Genomic DNA, 18,319 nt, shown 5'->3' with positions numbered 1-18,319 from the left:
TATTTGAAAGGTTGTTCTCACTTTCAGGTGACATTGTAAATAAGAAGCAGGCTGCGGTATCTCCCATAAATGTAAACAAACTTGTTTGTCTTAGCAATTGGCTGAACAAGGAGTAGGACTGAGTGGACTTGTAGGCTCTAAAGTTGTACATTGTTTTGTTTTTGAGTGCAGTTATGTAACAAAATAAAAATCTACATTTGTAAGATACACTGTCATGATAAAGATATTGCACTATAGTACTTGTATGAGGTGAGCTGAAAAATACCATTTCTTTTATCCTTTTTACAGTGCAAATATTTGTGATACAAATAATATAGAGAGATCACTGTATGCTTTGTATTCTGTATGGCAATTGAAATCACTATATCTGAAAATATAGAAAAACATTCAAAATGATTACTAAATTTCAGTTGGTGTTCTATTGTTTAACAGTGCGATTAATTGTGATTAATTTTTTTGAGTTAGTCATGTGAGTTAACTGTGATTCATTGACAGGTTTAGTATTTTTATTAGAGTGCTTTTCATAGCGATTTATATATTGACATATTGATTATACACAGGGATCACTTAATCCACCACTGAGGTGAAATTAAACAATTGTTTCATACAGCATGGCAACTATACACAAACGCTTGGGACAGGAAGTGAAGCATACCCTTGGAAGGAGAAATGTTGGAAGGCAGGATGAATTGAAGTTGGAATTTGTTCCAAGACACCATTTTGTAAGTGCAGCCTAACACAAGCAACTGGGAAGGAGCTCTTTTCTCATGGCATTGTGACAGTTTCATATAAATGACATTTCATTGATATAAAATGACAAATAATTAAAAATTGTGACAAATTACTAAACAGAATCATAGACATGTAGGACTGGACGGGACCTTGATAGGTCATCTAGTCCAGTCCCTTGCACTAAGGCAGGACTAAGTATTATTTAGACAACCCCTGAGACGTGTTGTCTATCCGATTCTTAAAAACCTCCATTGACATAGACTCCACCATCTCCTTAGGTAATTTGTTCCACTGCTTAAGTACCCTTACAGTGAAAAAGCTTTTACCAACGTCTACCCTAAATCTTCAATGCTGCAATTTAAGCCCATTACTTCTTATCCTCTCCTCGGTGGTTAAGGAGAACAATTTATCACCCTCCTGTCTGAAACAACCTTTTATGTACTTGAAGACTGTTATTGTGTCTCCCTCAGTCTTTTCTTCTCCAGACTAAACAAACCAAAATTTTTCAATCTTTCCTTGTAGGTCATGTTTTCTAGACCTAATCATGTTTGTTGCTTCCCTTTGGGCTTTTCTCCAAATTATCCACATCTTTCCTGAATAATAGACTATTGTATCTTGGTTTATTTATCTATTTTTATATGTATATTTCTTGCTGGAAAATTATATGTCAATACAGTTTAAGGTCACCAGCTCTTAAAAGGAGTTTTTCAGTGGGTTCAATCCTGCTGTGCAACAGCTTTTAGAGGTGGTCTAATACAACATAGATATTTTCCTGTGTCATTAGACAGGCACTTTTCACACTCGGCCCCCTATCCTGTAAGCGCATTCCTACATCAATGTCATGCTCCACAGCTTGGTGGTTGTGGTACTGACTTGGTATGTAGTAGGCTAAGGTTCAAAACCCTACGCTACCTAATACAAAGTAGAATTTTAAATGAGTTGCACCTATCATGGGATAGAAAAGAGAACAAGAAGAGGTTCTTTAAATATATTAGGCACAAGAGACAGAAAGAAAATGTAGGTCCTCTACTTAGCTGGGAAGGAGAGCTAATAACTGATGTCATCAAGAAAGCCGAGGGGTAAAGAATTGAAAGTCAAAATAGAGAAAGAAGAGGATAAAGAATATTTAGATGTATTCAAGTTAGCAGGGGTTGATGAAATTCATCATAGGATAGTTGAGGAACTAGCTGAAGCAATCTCGGAACCATTAGCAATTATCTTTGAGAACTTCTGGAGGACGGGTGAAGCCCCAGAACACTGATGTAGGGGAAACATTGTACCTCTCCTTTAAAAGGGGAACAAAGAGGAGCTGGGGAATTATAGACCAGTCAGCCTAATGGTGATACCTGAAAAGATACCGGAACAAATCACTAAACAATCAGTTTGTAAGCACCTGGAGGATAATAGGGTTATAAGGAAGAGCCAGCAGAGATTTGTCAAGAACAAATCAAACCAAACCAACCTAATTTCTTTCTTCGATGGGTTACTGACCTAGTGGTAGGAGGTAAGCAGTAGATGTGAAATACCCTGATTTTAGTAAAGGTTTTTGACTCTCCCCCCCCCCATGACACTCTCATAAACAAATTAGGGAAATGTGGACTAGATGAAATTATTATAAAGTGAGTGCTCAAGTGAGTGCAAGACCATCCCTAAGGAGTAGTTCTTAAACTGGGAGGGTGTATCTAGAGGGGTTCTGCAGGGTTGGTGATATTTAATATTTTTATTCATGACTTGGATAGTGGAGTGGAGGGTATGTTTATAAAATGTATGGATGACACCGAGCTGGGAGGGATTGCAAGCATTTCAGAGGACAGGATTAGAATTCAAATTGACTTTGACAAATTGAGGAATTGGTCTGAATTAACAAGATGAAAATCAATAAAGATAAGTGTAACGGACTTCATTTAGGAAGGAAACAACAAATAAACAACTACAAAATGGGGAATAACTATCAAGGTGGTAGTCCTGCTCAATGGGATGCAGCTGCAAAAAAGGCTAATATAATTGTGGGGTGTATTAACCAGTGTGTCATATGTAAGACACAGGAGGTGACAGCTATGCTCCATGCCACACTGCTGAGGCCCCAGCTGGAGTACTGTGTCCAATTCTGGGCACCACACTTTAGGAAAGATGTGGACAAACTGCAGAGAGTCCAGAAGGGACACTGCATCAAGGAGGATTTAGGTTACAAATTAGGGAAAACTTTTTAACGATAAGGATAGTTAAGGCCTGGAATAGACTTACAAGTGAGATTGTGGCATCCCTATCATTGGAGGTTTTTAAAAACAGGTTGGACAACCCACATCAGGGATGGTCTAGGTTTACTTGGTCCTGCCACAGCATAGGGGGGTGGATTTGTTGAATCTTCAAATTATCTTCCAGCCCTCTATTTCCATGATTCTATGATATACGGACAGACAAATGTATCTATGCAGAGTCAATGGGACTCCATTTAAGTCAATGGAACTCCAAGGAGATGCAAAGGTCTGTCTGCATGTTATTAGCTTGCAATGTTGGAATCTTAGCGAGCTCATTTAAAGCTCAGATTCAGATGAGAAAGGCCACCATTTACAGATCTCAATCCTTCCCTATTTATGGGACTAATATATTTGGATATTAGCAACCGATCTGGCAGCAAAGAAATTTAAACCATATAGAGCATTTAGTGACAAAGCCAAACAAAAGAGACTCAATACAATCACCTGTTAGGCAAAATTGGTTGACCTCATCCTTCTGGAAAACTGGAATTTCACCTGTAACCTTTCTGTGGAATTTTAACTGTCACTTACAGAATTCTGTTGCAGAGCTATAATTTTCGATTGCATTCTAGGCTGCTTTAAAAGCCTCTAGAATTGAATAATGGTATCCATTCCATATAATGTTGGGTACTGTCTTTCGAACCCTATTCAATTTCCAAATCAGACTATTGGTTTTATTTGGGATTCTCAAATGTTAAGAGTTCCCATTAAATGGTAAAACATTGACTAACCCAATGTTGAGTATTTCACACTTCAGCCTGATTAAATTCCTGAAGCCCTTATTTATATGATTAGTTACAATATTGTAGGAATGGACTCAGAGCCTTGTCATCTATTTCTTTAAATTCATATTACGTCCATTTCCATGTAATAACAATATACAAAAATATATCCCAACATAGCAATTGGCCCAATATCAACAATATTTTTTTTCAACTCACTCAGTCTTGCATGGTCCATTACACTCCTTACTGCAAGCTAGTCACACATCCTTCAATCCACCCTTTCCACAAAAACAGATAAGCTTACTGTGCCCTGAAATTCAACCAATTCAAGCTCCATAAGGCCCAAGGCCTTTATCTGGTAAATGATATGTCAACACAAATCCTCTTCTGTGGTTACAAAAGGTGACATTTGAAAGAATTACTGCAGCATCTTGTACTTGGGAAACTAATGGTATCTTATCAGGTAACCTTCCACTGGATGTTCCAATGGGAACTAAAGGAGGCTAATTATGCTGGTCAGGATTTTTTTAAACACAAGAGAATGGATGTTGAAAGCTACTTCGGGGCTCAGCCTCTGGCAAACACCTTCGTTTGAACTTAGTAGTCTTATATTCTGGTGATAAAGAACAAACCCAATTCTCTGTAGGGCTGTTTCTCTCTTCGATAGATTTCACAGGGCTATTTGAAAAGTGTTTTTCTTTGGAAAGGGCAGATTCCAGCAGGTCAGTCCTCATGGTAATTTTGCATGAATCCTACCTACTTAGGCATTAGATAAACTTCATTTTTTGTTAATGTACTGTAGGCACATGATAAATTGGCCACTGATGAGAATAACAGTCTCCTAAACTAATCAGTCTTCCCAAACTCTCATAGCCCTTTTCTTTCAAAATCATTTAAAAATATTGTAATAAATGAATACTAGGCCAATGTTCCAGTGTTCATAAACTATCTCATGAGTGCACAGGCCTGGTATTAAATTCTCTTCATGCCAAGGATCAAGTGGGAAAAACAATATTGGATAAAGTTTCATGATCATGTGATGTGTTGCATGCTTGCTATGAAGTACTTAGAGAGTCAAGGATTCTTGAGCACCCTACAGGATGAGGTCCTTACTACATTCTTTCAAATAACCTTCTGACTAGGCATGTGCTATTTTCTCTTATTCTGATATGAGTGAATACACACTAACATCTGTAAACTTCTTTCCAGTGATCTGCTGTATTGAGCAGTCTCAGTTTAAAACTGCATAAAGCATGCCTTATCTTTGCTGAGATTCAGATGCTTTCTATTGGTCCTATAAAACTGTGCATTTTAATGACAAATAGGGAGTTTGTAGTTACAATTACTCTTGTCTCTTTTGAAGCAGGAAAGCTGGCAACTTCTTATCTAGACTTTAACAAGTTGAGATAAACCTTCATAGCAAAATGTCTCTGGACTGTCAGAGCTTTTAGCTACAGTGAACTACTTAAACTGAAAGCAGCTGTTATAAAATTTATCTGTAAGATGTTCTGTAATGGCTGGAATATTAGTTAATGAGGACTTTTATTGAACTGAGATAGTTAAGAAAAATCCAAGCTCCATACACACAATAAGGCCTGGTCTACACTACAAATTTAGGTCGACATAAGCCATGTTAAGTTGATCTAATCACTACCTCGTCCTTTCTGCTGATTTAAGTGGCCTGCAAAATCAATGTCTATATGCCACCTCCGTAAGAGGCGTAGTGCTTGATTTGACAGCCACAGATCAACATGGGGATAGTGTAGACACTGTGTTGTGTAATTCAAATGAATTGGCCTCCAGGAGGTGTCCCACAGCGCTCCGCTGTGACCGTTCTGGGGTGCGCTTTCAACTCCACTGCACTTCAACCAGGTACACAGGAAACAGCCATTCCCCTGCTAAAGCTCCGGGAACTTTTGAATTTTCATTTCTTGTTTGATCATCATGGAGAGCTCGCCAGTACAGCTGATCATGGAGACTCAAGGCCGCAAATGTGCTCCAGCATGGAGTACACAGGAGGTGATGGATCTTATGGCTGTGTGGGGAGAAGAGTCTCTGCAGGCAGAGCTCCGATCCAGGAGAAGGAATGCTGACATCTATGCCAAGATTGGGCGGGGTATGGGGGAGAAAGGCTACACCAGGGACACGCAGCAGTGCCACATGAAAATAAAGGAGCTTTGGCAAGCATACCAGAAGAGAAGGGAGGCAAACAGTCATTCTGGTTCTGCCCCACAGACTTTATGTTGCCTTTATGAGGAGCTGCATACGATTCTCAGCGGCGACCCCACCACTACCCCAAAATGCTCTGTGGATACTTCCCAGGAGCCCTGGGCGACCTCGAGCAACAATGAGGACGACATTGTTGATGAGGAAGAGGAGGAGGAGAAGAATGTGAGGCAGGCAAGCGGAGGATCCATTCTCCCTGACAGCCGAAAACTGTTTTTAACCCTGGAACCCATCCCTTCACAGGACCAGTTGGTGGCGGAGCATGATGCTGGGGAAAACATCTCTGGTGAGTACACATTTCCAATTGAACTGTAGCAGTTACATGCTATTATTTTTTATGTTTAATCTGAACAAAAAAGTAGGTGTAGTGGGTATCGGTGGCCACTCCAGCTATGCAGAAGGTGCTCTCTGAAAAAGACTATTTATGTGCCCGAGGATGGTCCAGGAATCCTCCACGGAGATCTCTAGGAAGCTTGCATGGAGGTACTCTGCAATCCTTTGCAGAAGGATTCTGGGAAGAGCGGCCTTATTTCATCTACCACGTTAGGACACTTTCCCCGCACCACTCCAGTATTAACTCTGCTGGCATCACTGCAGCACACAGCATTGCAGCATAAGGACTGGGTCTGTACCTAGACACTTGCAGCATCTGCTCCCTTGCTGCCTGTGTTACCCTCAGGAGAGTGATATCACATATGGTCACCTAGGGGAAACAGGTGAAGTTTTCAATGCTAGCCCTTAAACCACAAACAATTCAACAAGTAATCTGCCCCCTGTTTGGTGAAATCTGGGTCACACAACCACGCTTTCCCAAACGTGTCGTGGTTGTGGTTGGAAGGGATCACCATGTATTGTAAGCAGCACTGAAAAAAAAAGGGGGGCAGTGGTGGCTTCCTGTTTGTTTGTTTCCCTCCCCCACCCCCAACCAGGTGCCACTTTTGTTAAACAACAAACTATTGCAGGGGGGTCTTTATGCTGGTGCCTGTCCTCAAGCACCATCCAGATTGCTAGGGGAAAGGGGGCTTTTCTCAAGTTCCAACCTGTGATCCCAAGGATGTCTTCACAAAAGCAGCAGCACAAGACCTCTTGCCCATGCCTTGTGGCCTTACTTACCATGGCTGGAGCAGCAAACCGACTCTTGCAGTAGCCAGCAGTTGTAATTACGTTGTGGCTTGCAGGGGAGTGCATTGAGGGATGTTTTTTTAATAAAAAAAAATTAACCTTGCACCAGAAACAATGTATGCACTGTCAATGCTACCTCTGTGCTTTGCATTCCTTGCAGCTGAAACATTGTCCATCGGTGCATCCTCCACACCGGGACAGAGACTTTCCCAGATTAGAAGGCAGGACAAGATGACATGTTCAGGAGGACATGTTCAATGAGTTAATGTGTGTCCCCGAGAGTGACAATATGGAGCTCAAAACAAGGAGGATTTCACTGAGGACCTAGATCAGAGCAATTTGCATCTGATGGTGAAAGTCACACATCACCTTGACACAGTTGAGTGCCATTTCTGAGCCCAGGAAACAAGCACTGACTGGTGGAACTGCATCATTATGCAGCGATGGGATGAAGAGCAGTGGCTCCAGAATTTTTGAATGCATAAGACCACTTCCCAGGAACTGTGTGAAGAGCTTTCCGCAGAACCTGGACATGGACAGGAGAGCATGCAGGGAACAAGAGCATGCCACTCAGGAAGAGATGCTGTGGATTATGAGGGAGCAATCAGACATGTTGAGGCACCTGGTTGAGGTTTAAGAAAGGAAGCTGGAGGCTAGAGTCCCTCTGCAGCCTATGCTGAACCTGCTGCCATCATCGCCCAGTTCTACATTGTCCTCCCGCAAACGTCCTATGAGGTGTGTGGGGGGGAGATTGGTATCCCTTGCACTCAACACCAGGGGAGGGTAAAAGGACCAGAAGGCGCCCATTCCCACACCATTGATTGTTATTGCAGCACATCGGTAAGCAAGCTTTCCTTGTTTCTCTCCCCCTAGTGTTATCAGCCCTTTTGCCCCAGTTTTTCTTACTTTTCTTTGCTGTCTCTGTGTGTTTGTTTGCATAATAAAACTTAATGGATCGAGGAGAAATGGCTCTTTATTCATTTAACACACGGTGGTTGGTGGGGTGGAGTTTACAAAGGAGAAAATGCACTGGAGGGGACAGTTTGGTAAGGAACAACACAGATAAGTGTCATATTGCTCTAGCTCGTTGCTGAAACTGGTTTTCAAAGACTTACGGAGGCGCAAAGGCCATCAATGTGTTCTTCTTACTGCCCTGGTGTTTGGCTGCTCAAAATTGGCTGCCAGGTGATCTGCCTCAACCTCCCACCTCAGTGGAAACTTTTCTTCCTTTGTTTCACAGATATTATGAAGCACACAGCAGGCAGCAATAATAATGGGGATATTGGTTTCACTGAGGTTTTACCTAGTAAGCAAACAATGCCAGTGACCTTTTAGATGCCCAAAGGCACATTCCACCACCATTCTTCACTTGCTCAGCCTATGGTTGAACCGGTCCCTACTGCTGTCCAGGCTGCCTGTGTACGGCATCATGAGCCATGGGAGCAAGGGGTAGGCTGGGTCTCCCAGGATAAAGCTTGGCATCTCAACATCACCAATGGTTATTTTGCACTCTGGAAAGAAAGTCCCTGCTTGCAGCTTTCTGAACAGACCTGTGTTCCTAAAGATGTGTGCGTCATGCACCTTTCCCAACCATCTCATGTTGATTTCAGTGAAACAACTCCTGTGATCCTCCAGCACTTGAAATATCATTGAGAAGTACCCCTTTTGGTTTGTGTACTCTTTGGCAAGGTGGTCTGGTGCCAAGATAGGAAAATGCATTCCGTCTATTGCCCTATTGCAGTTAGGGATCCCCATCATGGCAAAACCATCCACTATGTCCTACACGTTGCCCAGAGTCACTTCTCTTCTTAGCAGAACTCTGTTGATGGCCCTGTGAACTTAGATCACAACAGATCACACGGTAGATTTATTCACTCCAAACTGATGCCCCACTGACCGGTAGCAGTCTGGCATTGCAAGCTTCCACGGAGCTATTGCTACTTGCTTCTCCACTGTCAGAGCAGTTCTAATTTTAGTATTGCTGCACTTCACGCCTGCGGAAAGCGCTTCATACAGTTCCTGGAAAGTGCATTCAAAAGTTCTGCAGCCACTGCTCTTCATCCCATCACTGCTTAATGATGCGGTTCCACCAGTCAGTGCTTGTTTCCCGGTCTCAGAAATGGCGCTCAACTGTGTCAAGGTGATGTGTGACTGTCACCATCAGATGCAAATTGCTCTGATCTAGGTCCTCCAGCAGGGCTGCTTGCGTGGCATCACATTTTCCCATGCGGCAGCTCCTGTATCGGCTATCTAAATACTGCAGGATAAGGCATGAAGTGTTTGTAATGCTCACAACAGTGTATAGCTGAGCGGGATCCATGCTTATCATGCTATGGCATCCGCTCGGGTAACCCAGGCTTACGAAAAAAGGCACGAAAAAGGATTGGTTTGTTTGCCGTTGATTTCAGGGAGAGAGGGAGGTAAGTGCATCACGGGAGATTAATGCCATGTTCCCATAACCACCTGCACCAATGTTTTGGTCCCATAAGGCATTGCAAGCCCAACCCAAAATTCCACTCGGCTACATGCAGTGTGGGATAACTACCCACAGTGTAGTGCTCTGGGTGTCGATGCAAGCTGTGCTACTGAGGATGCACTCCGCCGACACAATGAGCGTAGTGTGGACACGCAAGACTGACTTGCTTAAATCGGAAGCTCAATGTCAACTTACATAAAGTCAACCTAACTTTGTAGTGTAGACATGGCCTAAGTGTATGTGTGTGTGTATATATATATATATGATTAAACTGTTTGACTCACACACAGTAATTCACTTGGAGATTGCTCTGTTGAGAAGACTGTAGTTTTGTTCGAACAATGGAGAAACTAGATTATGCTTATCATTATAGAAATGTTATTGTTGTCTATACAGATATATTATTTGCACATGATGCCTGGGTGCTACCCAGTCTGATTGTTTTTCATGTTCAAATGGAATGTGATTGCGTAAACATATGTAGATTTATGTACTGTTTTAAGAATCTCTACAAGATACAATGATTCTGATCTCCTCTATGCCGTTGTATTGTGCTTATGCAAAATTATGTCTAAATCCCATGAAGTTTTCTGGTATAAAATTGAGCCCATGTTTTAGTTAACATAGCACATAGGCAAGCATGTGCTGTCTAATTCTATTTTTAAAATATCTTGAATGGGCTATACACTTGTGCTCACTTTATTTATAAAACATCAGTTACCAGATTAAAAGTGAGTGTGGGTCTGTTTGTCAAAGTAAAGTTAAGAAGTTTATGAAGTGTGCAATACTGATCTCTAAAATTGTGTACATCATGCTGTTTGGTTCAATGAAGTTCTCTAGCCTGTCTTGTAGAAAACAAAATAAATAAAGCTACAGGACTAGATCCTCAGCCAGTATAAAATGGCACAATTCCATTGACTTCAGACCTGCACTGATCTACAATAGCTGAAGATCCTGCCTACAAACTAAGACAATGTAAGTTTTGCCTGCCTTTGAGAGCAGTTTTGCATGTTTTCCACCCACAATCATAATTTGGCTCCGATGTGCTCAAAACTCACCCAAGTTTGCTTGGAACTTTGCCCATTTTCACTGGAAAACCAGTCCAGACTCTACTGAAACTCAGCCTAGACTCACAGAGCTTTTGGGCAACCTGCCTCAATATTGTGGTTTGCAAAGAAAAGATGAAGTCAGTTGCTTTGTGTGGCGATTCACTATGGATGTTTTGCACAGCTTCAGTAAAGCTAAATCCTCTGAAATTCCTCTAGAGATTTCAAATAAATGGAAAATGAACTTCAAGCAAGACTGGACAATTTAGTTTTTAATCTTTTTCAAGTAGAAACATAGGAACTGAGATACTGGCTCACGCCACTGGTTCCCCTACTCAGTCTTTTATAGTGGGTAGTAGCAGCTAATTCAGAGGAAGTTACAAATCGGTAGTGGACAGTTATTAAATAATCATCCAACACGGGAAGTTTCTTTCTAATCCCTGTTAATTAGAGGTTGGCTTATCTCCTAAATATGAGAATTTTGTTTTGTGGACATAACACATTATAAAGTAATTTACAGCCCATTGTGTTGCAATGCCATCATAATCGTTTTCCTTGTATGATGGTTTCATAAATATAAAGGGAAGGGTAAACCCCTTTAAAATCCCTCCTGGCCAGAGGAAAACTCCTCTCACCTGTAAAGGGTTAAGAAGCTAAAGGTAACCTTGCTGGCACCTGACCAAAATGACCAATGAGGAGACAAGATACTTTCAAAAGCTGGGAGGAGGGAAAGAAACAAAGGGTCTGTGGGCCTGTCTTTATGCTGCCTTTGCCGGGGATAGACCAGGAATGGAGTCTTAGAACTTTTAGTAAGTAATCTAGCTAGGTACGTGGTAGATTATGATTTCTTTAAATGGCTGAGAAAAGAATTGTGCTGAATAGAATAACTATTTCTGACTGTGTATCTTTTTTGTAACTTAAGTTTTTGCCTAGAGGGATTCTCTATGTTTTGAATCTAATTACCCTGTAAGGTATCTACTATCCTGATTTTACAGAGGGGATTTCTTTACTTCTATTTACTCCTATTTCTATTAAAAGTCTTCTTCTAAGAAAACTGAATGCTTTTTGATTGTTCTCAGATCCAAGGGTTTGGGTCTGTGGTCACCTATGCAAATTGGTGAGGCTTTTTATCCAACATTTCGGAGGAAAGGGGGGGTGCAAGTGTTGGGAGGATTGTTCATTGTTCTTAAGATCCAAGGGTCTGGGTCTGTAGTCACCTAGGCAAATTGGTGAGGCTTTTTACCAAACCTTGTCCAGGAAGTGGGGTGCAAGATTTTGGGAAGTATTTGGGGGGAAAGACGTTTCCAAACAGCTCTTCCCCAGTAACCAGTATTTGTTTGGTGGTGGTAGTGGCCAATCCAAGGACAAAGGGTGGAATATTTTGTACCTTGGGGAACTTTTTGACCTAAGCTGGTAAAGATAAGCTTAGGAGGTTTTCATGCAGGTCCCCACATCTGTACCCTAGCGTTCAGAGTGGGGGAGGACCCTTGACAGATGGGAATCCCTAAAACGTGTTGGTGCACAAATAACCATTGGGATGAGGCTCAGGGTTAAGTTTTCAGTATATCTGGGCTCTACATGTTTTAGAGCTTGGGCAAGTTGCTCAGGCCATGCTGTGCTGCAGCATTCCATCTGTAGCAAAGATGTAATGCTGCCCTACTTTTCAAGGGTGTTGTGAAGATTAAACCCATTAATGGGAAAAATGTAGGAAAAAGGGAGAAGGAAGAAAACTTTAACACAGGAGAAAAGTACAAATGACAGAAGAAAGTCAGTGGGCGTCAGGCCTCCAACTTGTTTAGATACTTCGTAAATTCCACTAGGAACCAGCATTTTAGTTAGTTAGGCACCCGCTAGTGTTGCGCAATGGTTGGGAAAATTTTGTATTATTTATAATGAATACCAACATATAGTTTCATTATATCACATTTTATTTTATAGTTCCTATGCTATATTGTCAAGGATTCTGATCCTACCAGAGTCAATCACATCTGTAACTTAGTGTGCATCCAGGAAATAGGTGTCAGTATTGGACATTTTAAAAAAATTTCCTAACATGAGTAGTGAAATCAAGGTGTGTTTTATGCTATCATACTCTTAATGTAATTATCCCAATTTATTTCCTATGAAGGATTTTCGTAACATGCAGCAGATCCCAAACTCAGGCCTGCAGAGCTTGCAGACACTTCCACGCTGACACCCAGAAGCAGCTATAACCAGATCATGCTCCAATACCCACAAACTTCTGTGGACACAGAACATGAGCAATCCCACCTCAAGAGGTCTTACAGGATGTCATAAATATAAAGGGAAGGGGTAACAACCTTTATGTATGCAGTAATATCAAATCCCTCCTGGCCAGAGGTACAGAATCACTTACCTGTATGGGGTTAATCAGTTCAATTAACCTACTTGGCACCTGACCAGAAGGACCAATGGGGAAAGAAGATACTTTCAAATCTTTGGGGGGGGCGGTTAGGTTTTGTTTGTGCTCTTTGTTTTGTTCGTTGTCTTTGTTTTGTTCCCTCTCGGGACAAAGAGAGAGACCAAGCAGGTAACCCAGCTCCTACTGAAATGATACATCTAAAATTAAAGAAATTGTAAGGAATAGCAAGGAAATGTGTTAGATTATCTTTTGTTTTTTGTGAATTTTCCCTATGCTAAGAGGGAGGTCTATTCCTGTTTTTGTAACTTTGAAGGTGAGCTTAGAGGGGAATCCTCTGTGTTTTAAATCTTTTTTATTTACCCTGTAAAGTTATCTTCCATCCTGATTTTGCAGGTGTGATTTTTTTTTACTTTTTTTTAAATAAAAGTATGACACAGGCAGCAGCCTCATTACTCCTTCCCCTATGTAAATCCCTGGGGCCTTCCAGGATGTACCCAGGCACCAGTGTGGACTCCTGTAGCTCTCATGACCATTTCTGCTTCTTGTTATTGAACTCCAGGCTTCGACCTCAGCTTGATTAGTACTTCGCCTCCTGACCAGAACTTTGAAACCTGACTCAGACTTTGATCCTTGGTATCAATGCCAGCTGGGAACTTACTATGTTCTCCTCTGCTACTCTCAGCCTCAAGTTTGACCCTGCTATGACCCTTAGTCCCAACTGCCCTTGTCAAGATCCTCACAGTTAGCCTGACCACCTTAGCCGATGGTGGAGGCCTACCTAGAGGGAAGATGGGGGCAGTGGGCCACTTTCTGCCCAGCATGCTCCAGAGGGTACAGGAAATGCCTGAATGGGTTGACGGTGTGCTCTACATGCTTCAAGCCCAAGTACTGCAGCTTGCAACAGAGAACCAAGCTCTTTGCAGGCAATCCATCTGGCTCCATGATGAAAACATGGCACTGTGGGCCTAGCTGACATATATAGCAGATAACAAGATGCAATGAGAGCAGGCAGCCCAGCTGCAGGACAGGAACTTTGTACTATGAACGCACACTGCAGCAGTGTACCCAGACCCTGAAACCCAAGTCCCCCTCCCAGAACAATTTAAAGGGGATCAGAAGACATGCCAAGAGGCATTAAATGGACACCCTTCTCATGCCTTGCAGACCTGGACTTCACATATGATCTCGCTCTCCTATCACATACCCAACACTGTATACAAGGAAAAACAACTAGATTCAATGCATTCAGCCAGCAAAGTGGACTAAAATCAATCACAATAAGATATCATGAACTTTAATATTGTCTCACCATCACCAGTACGGATAGAGGATTATGTTTTCACCAATATAGAAACATTCACATACTTGGGCTGCACCATCAGCCAGGACTGTGGAACAAGCCAGGACATTCGGAACAAAATCAATAAAGCCAGGAACACTTTCAGCAGCTTAAATACAGTCTGGAAATCATCAAAATACAACACCAAAACCAAACTCAAGATTTATCAGAGCTGCATACTTTCAACATTACTTTATAATGCATAATGCTTAGGAATGAGAAAGTCTGACATATCCAAACTGTCTTCATTCCATACAACCTGCCTCAGAAAAATCCTCCAAATCTTTTGGCCAGAACAATCTCAAACCAAGATCTATTGGCACAGTGCAGCCAAGAGGATCTGAGCACCATCATTGCCAGAAGGCGCTGGAGATGGATTGGTCATGTGCTTCAGATGGAAACTGATTCTATCACCAGAGTAGCAAGCAATAAGACAGACACTTGAAGGCAAGCGAAAACGAGGCCACCCAAAAACAACATGGTGAAGAACTGTGGAAGACGAGCTGAAAAACCTGGGGGCACAGCTGGGAAACCATTGACAGACTTGCCAGAAACAGACAGGAGTGGAGGAGCTTTGTCGCTGCCCTAAATGCCAGAGGCATAATGGGAACATGATGATTCCTCACTGAGTCAAGCCCCAGGCACAGTGAGTGCTCCCCGGACCTTGAAGTATGGGTCTGCCTCCATGTTCCAGGGTCTGCCTCCATGTTCCAGCCTTACCAAATTCCCCCACAGTGGGCACTGGTGGCTTCCAGGGTAGCAGACAACTTCATGGATGACCATATGGCCCACACCCTGGGTATTCCAGTACAATCAAAGACAGTCCCTGACCTAGAGGAGACTGTAGGTGGCTCATTCCTGTCATTGGGGCAAGAGACATAGGAGACGGTGCCTCTGGAAGTTGCTGTACAGGACCATTGGGAAGTCCTTTAGGACTATCTGCTCACCACTCTTCCCCATAATCCTTGGATACACAGGGCTGCCCAGACTTTGGACCACATTTCATCAGCCATGTAATCAACCTAGTGACCATGAGACCTCAGTTCCCCAGTGTTTCATACAGCCTTATACTAACAACCACTTTGGTCACCAGGCTCAACCACCACCCCGGCTGGCGTGGATCCGAGGACACAGTGAGTATGAGGTCCACAACATACCAGACTCGAAAGTCAAATGCAGCTCACTCTGGAACCTGGTAGACTGGGAGGGCTATGGCCTAGAAGAGCAATTTGGGGAGCTAGCATCCAGGTGCCCCACACAGACAAACCCAGGCTAGCAGAGGGAATCCCTGGGGGTGGGTGTAATGTAAGGCCTAGTGGGCCTCAAACTCAGGCCTGCAGAGCTGCCAGGCAGCAGACATGTCATGTTTCTAGCCAGTGGCAGCTCTAACCAGCTTGTTCGCCACTACCCACAACCTGTTGTGGACACAGAACTTGGGAATTCCCACCTCAAAGGATCTGACAGGCAGCAGCCTTATGGCTCCTAATTGTTTCCCCACCTTATATAAACCCAAGCGGGGTTCCAGAAAGTACCCAGGCACCAGCACGGATCTCCCATAGCTCCCATGACCATTCCTTCTCCCTGTTCTTGAAATCCTGGCATTGACCTTGGCTTGACTTGGACCTCGCCTCCTGACCCAGACACTGAAACCCCACTCAGACTCAGATCCTTGGTATCAACCGCAGCCTGGGACTTGACTACGAACTCCTCTGCTACTCTCAGCCTTAGGTTTGCCCCTGCGCTGACCTTTGTTCCCAACTGCCCTTATCAGGATCCTGACACTTTTGCATTCTGTATCTTTAAGACAAGAATGGAAATTTCTCATCCCCAAAAGGCAATATACGTAATAGAAATAGGATTTTCCATACCAGCTCAAACTACTAGTCAACCAAGTTCCGCTGACAGTAGCCAATTGCTGATGGTTAAAAGGATGACCAAACCCAAACAAAACCCAAAATGTATTTAGCCAATTGTGCAGTTATATGTGGGGATGGGTGGTAGTGGGGGAGGGGAGGAATAGTGGGTCATTTGGAAAATTAATCTTTTTATTCATAAGTATGTATTAATTCTACGTTGAGAATTCCTTAAAGTACATTCTAGTAAAAAAAGAGACTCTACAAATGGCATCTTGGGGTTCCAAGTTTGTTTGGCTCTCACTGATTTACGTTGCAGGTAAAAAGCTATTTCTAACTGCCATCTTGACATATGCTGCCTGCTATCTGGGAGGATTTTGCATAGGCATGCCTGACTGGATTTTAGTAAACAATTCTATTGCCAGTACACAAGTAGTTTCTTAGCTCTGTTGACTCTGCAGGACTAGCAGGAGTAAAAGGTACAGTAATAAAATACTTTTGTCTCTAACAAAAATCAGATAATCAGAGGGAGCAGATATGTCGAGTAAGGAAGTGTCCTTTTTACCTAAACCACTTTGTAGTGAAAATTAATGTCTTTGGTGCTGGAATGATTCCAGCCACAGAATTCTGAATTAAAACCTGCTTGTTTCCAAGATTTGGCCCAAAGGCAAAATCCACTGTGGGGGATACTTTGGCCCAAACTTTGTTTGATGAACATTGAGGATGACTTCCCACAAGCTCCTTTTCCCTCGTCCCAGTTAACATACTTAATTTTTCAACCTTTAGGGGAACATTTTGGGGCATACCAGCTGTTAAGCTTCCTATCTGCACTCTATGGTGAAATAGGCATGTAGGATTTCTTTTCTCAAACCATGATGGTATGATATTTGGAATCACAGTCTGCTTTAAACAGGAAGTGTTTATTAAAAAAAAAAAACTACTACAAGTCTGCTACAATATAGATATCTGCGCAGCTTGAGTTCCGGCTTTGTCACCATTATTTACTAGGGACCACATCCTGTCTAGATTTTGATGAAGTACAGAAAGACGTCTAGCAGCTCACTAACCTACTGCAAGTAAATTTATTATACATGGGAATACTCAATAGCAGGAGCAAATTGCCTGCCTGCTCACCCAATCCACAACAGTGAGAGCAGGACATGTATCTTTACTCTCACTGACAGGTTTCAGAGTAACAGCCGTGTTAGTCTGTATTCGCAAAAAGAAAAGGAGTACTTGTGGCACCTTAGAGACTAACCAATTTATTTGAGCATGAGCTTTTGTGAGCCACAGCTCACTTCATCAGATGCATACCGTGGAAACTGCAGCAGACTTTATATATACACAGAGAATATGAAACAATACCTCCTCCCACCCCACTGTCCTGCTGGTAATAGCTTATCTAAAGTAATCGTCAGGTTAGGCCATTTCCAGCACAAATCCAGGTTTTCTCACCCTCCACCCCCCTCACACAAATTCACTCTCCAGAGTTGTCACTTTGGATGGGCTATCACCAGCAGGAGAGTGAATTTGGGGGGGGGGGGTGGAGGGTGAGAAAACCTGGATTTGTGCTGGAAATGGCCTAACCTGACGATTACTTTAGATAAGCTATTACCAGCAGGACAGTGGGGTGGGAGGAGGTATTGTTTCATATTCTCTGTGTATATATAAAGTCTGCTGCAGTTTCCACGGTATGCATCTGATGAAGTGAGCTGTGGCTCACGAAAGCTCATGCTCAAATAAATTGGTTAGTCTCTAAGGTGCCACAAGTACTCCTTTTCTTTTTACTCTCACTGCCACCTATATTCAGAGCCTTTATGTCGTTTTGGGGCTGGAGTTGTTTATACCAACTATATTGCAAGGTTAATCTCTTCATGCACAGGAATACTAAGTCACACACTAGCTTTCCAGAAATATAAAGCTCTGCTTAACAAACTGTTGCTGATGCTACCACAGGAACTGTGGCTGTGGCAATCCTAACAGAAATTAATGCATAGACTGATGGTGGTGATGTGTGCTCCCACGAGTTATATTCACTCATGTTCTTCCCACTGTGATCAGTGTGGGTTATAGCATGAGGGCCTAGAAGTATTTAAACAAATTCAGGCCCGTCCTGACCCTTAAAACACTGGTCTGATTGCATAAGGAGCCCATAAAGA

Source organism: Eretmochelys imbricata, chromosome 1 (genome assembly GCF_965152235.1).
Source record: "Eretmochelys imbricata isolate rEreImb1 chromosome 1, rEreImb1.hap1, whole genome shotgun sequence".
NCBI classification, from domain to species: domain Eukaryota; kingdom Metazoa; phylum Chordata; order Testudines; family Cheloniidae; genus Eretmochelys; species Eretmochelys imbricata.
Note: the sequence above shows the minus strand (reverse complement) of the source record.